At 41.9% G+C, this 8,006-nt stretch overlaps 1 long non-coding RNA gene across 1 annotated transcript; it reads right to left on the bottom strand.

Moving 5' to 3' along the window:
• Positions 1-1,935: 1,935 nt before the first annotated feature.
• On the bottom strand, positions 1,936-6,550 carry LOC128804620 (uncharacterized). Its single transcript, XR_008436125.1, has 3 exons — positions 6,502-6,550; positions 2,843-2,947; positions 1,936-2,020 (listed from the first exon to the last, which is right to left on the bottom strand). It is a non-coding gene; the product is annotated as an uncharacterized LOC128804620 (long non-coding RNA).
• Between the last annotated feature and the right edge of the window lie 1,456 nt (positions 6,551-8,006).

Genomic DNA, 8,006 nt, shown 5'->3' with positions numbered 1-8,006 from the left:
AGTACACCATGCCAAGCACACATGCCCAGCTCCCCATGAAGCAGGGGGAGCCCATGCACAGGGCTTCAGATCCCTCAGGAGCTCAAGGAGGGCTGGAGCATCATTCCATACTTTATAGGGAGTGGGGCTGCCCCAGCCCCATAGTGTCCTGGGGATGAGGGCCATGGAGCTGGGCACTACAAGAAAGGGAAGGGCTAATCCTCCATACCAAGCAGCTCCTCATGGTTGCAGCTTTTATTTGGGTCAAGGGTGCCTGTCTGCTCCTTGGCCACATGTGTCAAGTGGTCACCCTGTCCTGGAGGCAGTGGGCATGGCAGAAACAGAACCAGTAAGCACAAATGCAGCCTCACGAGACCTATGGAAAAGGGCACTGGTGTTCACCCTGTTGTTCACAGTGATTCCTTGGGATTCCTGGGATCTGGATGCTGTGGTTTTGCCCACCTTGGGGCACCCACACTTTTTCTGTGTGTGCATAAATAGCAAGGTGAAAAACTACAAAAGTGAAGACAGGACTGTAGAGAATATGAGGTTTCAGGAAAGTGTGCTTCTATCCAGGAGCATGAGAAGCTCCATGAATACAGTGCAGTGCTGATTCTTCTCTTTTGCTGACTGAGAAAACAACAACAAAAAAGGTATACAGTTTTTATATAATTTTATTCACATTGGAGCACTTCTGACACAGTAAATTTCTATTGTTCATTGAACAATGATGATTTGAAAACCAATCTCTGTGTCTAGAAGGACCATGTCACCTTAGACCAGTTGTGACCTACACAGACACATTTAGGAATCTCACAGAAAATCTGAGAAGTGAGTGCTGTAAATATTTAAGATTATGAAGAGTTTTGTGGACTTTTTTGGGACTGGATGCACTAGATAACAAGTGCTTGCAGAACTGGGAACATTCCACTATATAGAAAGCTACAATTTTAGGAGGATGAAAACACTCACTTATTTTGGAAAAAAAAAAAAAATTAAGAAACCTAAGTTACTTAAATGATCTGAAAACAGCTTTGCTTAGGGCAGTTAAAGCAAAGAGATTTTTAGATTTTTTGGGGATAAGTTTTACAAGAAAGTTTGCTCTGGTATTCCTACTGAAGCCATTATCAAAATTAAAAAAAAAAAAAACCACCAAAAAAAACCCCCAAAAAAACCCCAAACAAACAAAAAAAGAAACCTCTTTTGCTTCAGAAAAACAGAGCCAGACCTTTTTTAGTAGATTGCTGAGGTTACGGACCTTTCGGCACTGGTGTTCTTGGAGGACTAAATCCAGCATTACAATTGTAATTGTAAGTTGGCAATCACAGTTGTAAGTTGGCATTTCACCCCACTTACAGTTCATAGTGAAACCTCAGTGTTGGGACAGGTGTGAGCAGGAGCAAAGCTGGGGGTCCAAAGCCTGGCTTACAGAAACGTATAGTCATGATTAGCTGTTCAAGGAACCATTCTGCAGCTGTCAAATAAATTCCTGCACTTGCTAAACATTATCTGTCAGTGCTATTTCTTGGGTTAAATTTCACTTCTGTTGCAATTGTAGTCCTGTCAGGGGAATGACTGAAGGAGCTAATTTGGCCTCTTATTTCTTCCTGATTCTCCTCTTAGTTTGCACTTAGGCTTTTCTAGCACATCTTTTTCCGCTGCCTCCCTCTGGCATACATTTGCTACTCAGGAAACCACAGGCCAGTTGTTATGAGAAGAATTTTCCTGTCACCCACGAGTGCTGTACAAAGTATGTTTATACAGCATTTTGGAATTTATGCACTGGTTTGGGAAATGTGTAGGCATCCAGATGATCGTTCTTATGACCACATATACGGTGCCATGAAAGCATTCTAGTTGCAAGGCATGTAACAGATTAGCTCCTGCTGTTCTTAACTGTTATTCTGGACTGGCAAGACATAAATGTGGGATGCCCAGTGATCTCTTTGCAGCTCCTGGAGTGTGTATCCAGTGGCACTGGTCACCTGGCAGGTGGGTCAAACTTTGGATGTTGATGACATTCACTCTTCCCACTGCTCTGCTGTAAACCAAATGGTGGACGCTCATTATTTCAGGTGTACCAGTCTTGTAAGGGCTGCTGCAGGGACAGAAAGGGCAGGACTGTGCTCCTGTGACTGACGAGAGGCCAGCACAATGGGAGCATGGCTCAGCATCCTGACTCATTAAAAGCATTGTCCCTCCAGCATGCTCACCAGCTTGTTCAAATATACTTCATTTTTGCTGTATGCTGCCAGAGATCTAATCACTTGTTAATTGGAAAATGTTTTATTGCTGCTTATTTCTGCCTCTGTTTTCTCCTAATGTGCAGCACACCAGGGAAACACAGTGTGTCAGGAGGGAACAAGTCTCACAAAGGGACATTTTGAGCTGGGTGCTTTCGTACTTGCTGGGCACTTATATGTGCCTTTTTCCTTATGGACTGCAGTGTAGGCACATGCAGCTCAAAATAGCCAGGCCATCACGAATAAAGGCATTGGCTGGGTTTTTTAAAGCCTGCTTTTTTTTTAGTTTTTAACAATATACACAGTTCCTGAATCCTACTTGAATGAAAAAAAAGCACTGAGCTTTATATCTATCTTACCTAGTTTTTAACCTACCTCTCTGCCATTATCCATGAGAAAACAATTTATTTATTTAAAAAACAAAATAACTTCTTTGGGAACTGCTGCCTGACAGAAAGCCAGGAGGCCTATGGGAGATTTGTAATCTAAAGCATTTATTTTTGCTGTTAACCTTTTATAGCAGGGCACTGCATAGCCAAACCAACCACATGTCACCACTGCTAATTCCATTTATCAATGACAAATTCCATTTGTCAATGCCAAAGGTTTCCCTAATTTACCTGCTTGAATCTTTTTGCATAATTTTTTGCAAGTCTTCTCTAGCCATTTGTTCAGCTCATCTTTCAAAAGAACAGCAAAGGGTTTGGCACTCAGATACCAGACCTCTGTAAGAGATTACATGGTTGTTAGAAGTTTAATTTTAACTGACATCCTACTTTTCCTATATATGTCTGTGAGAAAAAAAAACCCCAAAACTGTCTGGAAAGGCACAACACTGATGCCATTTGGAACATTGCATGGAAGTTGCCCTCTCCTTGACTGTGATTCAGATGTTAGGTGTGTACAAAAAAAAAATCTACTGCTATTTTTTTTTCCTTTTTAAAATTTCTTCAGTGATATAAAAACCCAAATCATTGAAAATGGCCATAGTGTAGGAACAGGAAAAATTTCCTCTAAGGGTGAAAAGAGAAACAGATGAATTAAGAAAAAAGCAAGGACTCCCTGACCCCATATTTTCCATAGTAGACTATAGCAGGAATTAAAATGAATGCTAGCAGATGGGGAATGGAAAAATTTGCTGCTGCTAACACTAAGGTGGTACTGCTATATGTAACTGTAAAAGCAAGGACTGTTTCCATTTCACTCTGCACGTTTGTTTTGCTTGCATTTTCCAGACTCATCTCCCAGGCATCTGCACATGCTTGGCCACTGATACATGAAAAATCTAGGAAAGAAGCTTTCTCTGCCCATCTCTCCCTCCCTTTGGTATGTGTCCATTGCAGCAGACACTGCTGTACTTCTGTATGACTAAGAACAACTCTCAGTACTTGAAAAATAAACAAAAATATCCTTCTAGGCTGGTGTTCACAAGCCTCTGTTCAACAAAATATTTATATGCCTGCTTAAATTTGTCAGTGAAGTACTGAAGCATAAGTTTAATGATATCCACATGCTCAGTTCCATTAGGTTTAATGGTCTTTAAGCCCACATTGAGAATCAGATGCACACTGATGGATGTTCAGAAGAGTGCTGGCTTGCCTACAGTCTCGTGACTCTGGGAACTGGGGGTGTCACACTTGCTAGGTAGTTGCTTTTCTTCTGTCAGCAGCAGGGATTCAGAGTCATGACTGCTAACTTGAAAGGACTGGTGGTCATTTCCATCCAGCAAGAGGATGTGCAGAGTGGAATGGGTGAGCACTTTCTTTCTGAGACCTGGATTTGGTGGCTGAATGGCTGGGAGGAGGCCTTACTTTTGCTTAAAGAGAGAATGGAGACAAAGCCATTGCTGGGAAGTTCTTGTCATCCTTCCCAAGAATATTTCTTGAGAGTATCTGCTGTTCACTGCAAACCCCTCCAGCCCAAAGCCAGGCTGAGAAATATTTCAGGGTATCAGAATACATTATCTCAAGCAGGAGTGATTTTGTGTTTGGAGGACATTAGAAAGCACCCAGTGCATGGGCAGGGTAGGAGCCCCCAGGGACTGCACCCAGCCATGGCAGTGCACTGCTCTTCCCTGGGGCAGGAGAGCAGCCCTCCTGGAGCACTGATGGACTAACCTATGGAGGCAAAGGAGTTTTGCCATCCTTCAGTAGCTGAGGATATGGCCTGAAGGGAAATGGAGGAATGTACATGACAAATGAGGCAGGAAGGGAGGGGGGGCATTTTTGGTACAAAAGGAGCCTTAACTTTACCAAGTTTTCAATTAAAAAAAAAAAAAAAGGAAGGGTGGAAAATAGAGAGATGAGGGGAAATTGCCCACTGATTACTGATACAAATGGAGAGCCAAAGTAAACAGACTTTACAAGAGGGTTATGAAGAGGTTACCATAAAGTTTCTCTTCACCTTTTGACCCATATTATGAGTCACTCCAAGATAAGACTGAGCAGAGAATTGTCATATGGGAAACTAAGCAAAGGCAGCTTTTCTCCTAAATAAATAAATGCTCTGCTTAAGGGGAATTACAGACATGTAAGTTGATTTATCTTTCTCTCATGTCCTTTAGTTTTGTGTTTCTGGGCACTGCTTTAGGCACTTGAAGTGCTGGAAAAGTTAATTGTCTATACAATCATCCCCTCTCTGCTTGGGCTCCAACAAGCAGCAAGCAGCTTATCAAAAGAATCCCATGAACTTCTGGGGAGTTTCTAACAGGCCAACTGAAATCCTTGACAATCCTTCTCTTGATGTGTGTGGTAGGATCCATGCCATGTTCTGCTGCTGATGCTGGGTGGGTGTGCTACCTGTCACTAGGCAAGCCTCTGAACTAATGACAGCCCGTGCTCATATTTGGGTTTGCAGAAGTCAAGCACAGACTCATGGAAGGCAGAGCAGTGCAGAGATATGGCTGGCTGCTCTCCACCTCTCACAGGTGAGTTTTGCAGACAGCTATTCTGGTAACAAAACTGAGCTAATTCTTAATTACTGTGGGGTATATCTCGATAACAACATTGTGACCTGCCGTGAAGCTGTGGTTGCTGTTGGATACTCCACTGCACAAAGTGGCACTTGATACAAAGGCAGTAAAAATGTCTTGAGCTTGTCCTGACATGCATTTGGATAGGGCCTTATCTGATTCTTTGGACCTTGACACAAAAGATAGGATTGCTCTTTTTTGGTACCCCTCCCATGAGATCATATTCCTTTCTCTCTCTCTGAAAAAAGTCATTTGTCTGCTAACCAAGGGCCCAGTACTCAGCAGTTGTCACTGAGCTTGCCCCAACAGTGTCAGAGCAGTGGGGGTGATGTACAGAGCTGAGTGCTGTGAAGCCAAGCCATGAGGAAATGGTGAGGTTTGCTACACAGATGTATTTTTGGAACAACACTTCTTTACTTCTTTACAAAGGATCAGTGATAATGAACCAGAACTAAAGAACCAACAAGTAATTCAAGCAGATGGTGTTTCCTCATACTCTCAGTAATTTCTCTAACACAGTGCTTCAGCAGTGCCTGATTGCTGGGGAATGGGTGTCATACAATGATAAGAAATGATCTGGGTTTATTTTTAGTTATGCTCTTTCTTCATACAAGGAGTTTAGTTTTATCTGCTCTGACACTATCATTGGACAAATTTCAGTTCAATGAGTTTTGTTTGGATTGGAAGAGAAACTTCTACATTTTCTCCCATCAAAATTGGCATTCATCACCTTTGAAAGAGAGACTGTATGAATAAAAGCCTACCAGTGCAAATCTGCTTCTCCCACCACCTCTCCCCTTCAGCTCAACCCCTTGCACGTAACTCATTGCCTTCCCTCCTGACACCTGACAGCCATCACATGGTACAGTTAATGTGTTACTGACTGCCACCATGCCATTGAATTCGCCTGTGCATTTAACTCCGCTCTTCTCTTCTGCATTATCTACTTGGACAGTATTCTCTGTGGGATAAATAACTGGAACAGGGCAGCTTTCTTCCATGGCAGTACTTTGATAAATAAAAAATAATTGAAATAATAATAATAAAGCCAGCACCAGTAACTATGGTAGCAGAAACAATAAGCAGGTTGTCAATTTTACTTTTTAGTGAATACAGATGCTTGGAAAATTAAATCACATGAGTCGCTTATGAACAGCCAATCCACAAAAAAAATTTATATGCACAGGACTAAGGTACTGCCTGTTGTGTCATGGTCATGGTCCTGCAGGTGCTCTTGGAGCATGGCAGACAGAGTGAGGTATCTTTATATAGTTCCAGGAGAAAAATGTTTAGGATGGATGTCATCACCTTGCAATTCCTGCTGATATGCACAGGGTAAGTTACTGCTCAGCCTGTGCAGAGAGGCCTGTTGATCTGCCATACTGTTACCTTGCTCTGACAGCTGGTGACAGACCTGAACCTGGATGAGGTGTCATAATTAACCCATAATTAACCCATAATTAACTTTGTGCCCCAAGATGTCAGAACTCCCTCAGAAGTCCAGGGCGTTGCATTTTAGTAGGATTTAACTGACAGGTTAAACCACTGTTTTCAAAACAATTTTGCTTATCTAAAATGAAATGGAAGATAAGCTTTCAAAAGCTTAAAAAAATAAGATAATGGAAGATAAGCTAAATATGGGTAAATGGAAGATAAGCTTTCAAAAACTTTAAAAAAAAATCCTTTCAAAATTCAAAAGTTTGACCATAAATGCCCCCAAAAGTTTCTTTTTATTGTTTTCATGGGAGAAAAACAAGCTAGAGGATCCTTCCCAGACCCACAGGGCCAATTTCAACCTCAGCATGAGGCCATCTCTACCAGCAGATGTTTAATTTATTTCACTGAACTGCTGGAGCAGTTTGAGGCTTCTTCTTTGATTGATATGTGAAAGTTAAGAAGAACCCAACCAAAATACCACAAGCCCAAAGGAAACAGATCTTGTTTTGCTGTCAACAGCCTGACAGAGAATGAGGTCCCATTTTCCCTACAAGCTATCAAAGGCTAACTTGATCAAGTCGTATGAGATAAACGGAGATGACATGGTCGTGCTGGGACAGGAAACACGCCTCCAGCAGCAGCAATGGAGTGTGCTTGTATGTTTGCTAAGGAAAGGGCAAGGGTCTTGTTGTCTCAAGCTGCAGCTTTCTGCTTCAAAAGGCTTTTGTGAGCAAGTGTGAACATGCTGGGTCTTTGCTGTCTCAGCCATTGATTGTGGTGGGGAACCACGACCTTCTCTAGAAATAGCAGCTCACATACTGCAGGGAAAATAACTCTGGTTTGGGTTTTTAATTACCCTTTGTAGTACTAAAGCTGAAAACACCAGTCTGTTTGAAACTTTTAATTAAAACACTCAAGTGAGCCAGAGATATTTTCTTAAGCGATTGATGTCCTTAGTAGGACCTCAAGAAGTAGGGTCCTGTCTGTTCTGGCCTCCTAATTGCTCTGGCTGAAGCAGGAGAGTATGATAATTATCAGGCTATTCTGGCATTACAGGTTTCCTCCAGCAAAAATTCCATCCTGGACTTAAGACAAGGTTGGTCAATACTGACATGCTTCCGTTTGGTTTTCAATAAAACAGAATTTTGGAACAAAAATGTTCTGAAAAGCATTTCCTTGGGTCACATGCTTTTGCAGTGTGTTCAAATGTGGATAGTAGGAAATGCTTTTCCAGCAATAAAGTATTCTGCATTTTCAGTCAAATATCTGAGGAAAAAGTGTTTAAAACTTGCAAACTATAAAGGAGAATCTGCTCCTGCAGTCAGATAAACCTACACTGAAGAGCTGCTTTCAACATTTTAATGGCAGTTTTTATT

The sequence above is a fragment of the Vidua macroura genome, chromosome 3, assembly GCF_024509145.1.
Source record: "Vidua macroura isolate BioBank_ID:100142 chromosome 3, ASM2450914v1, whole genome shotgun sequence".
In the NCBI taxonomy this organism is placed as follows: Eukaryota; Metazoa; Chordata; class Aves; order Passeriformes; family Viduidae; genus Vidua; species Vidua macroura.
Note: the sequence above shows the minus strand (reverse complement) of the source record. Positions and strands in the feature narration are given on the sequence as shown.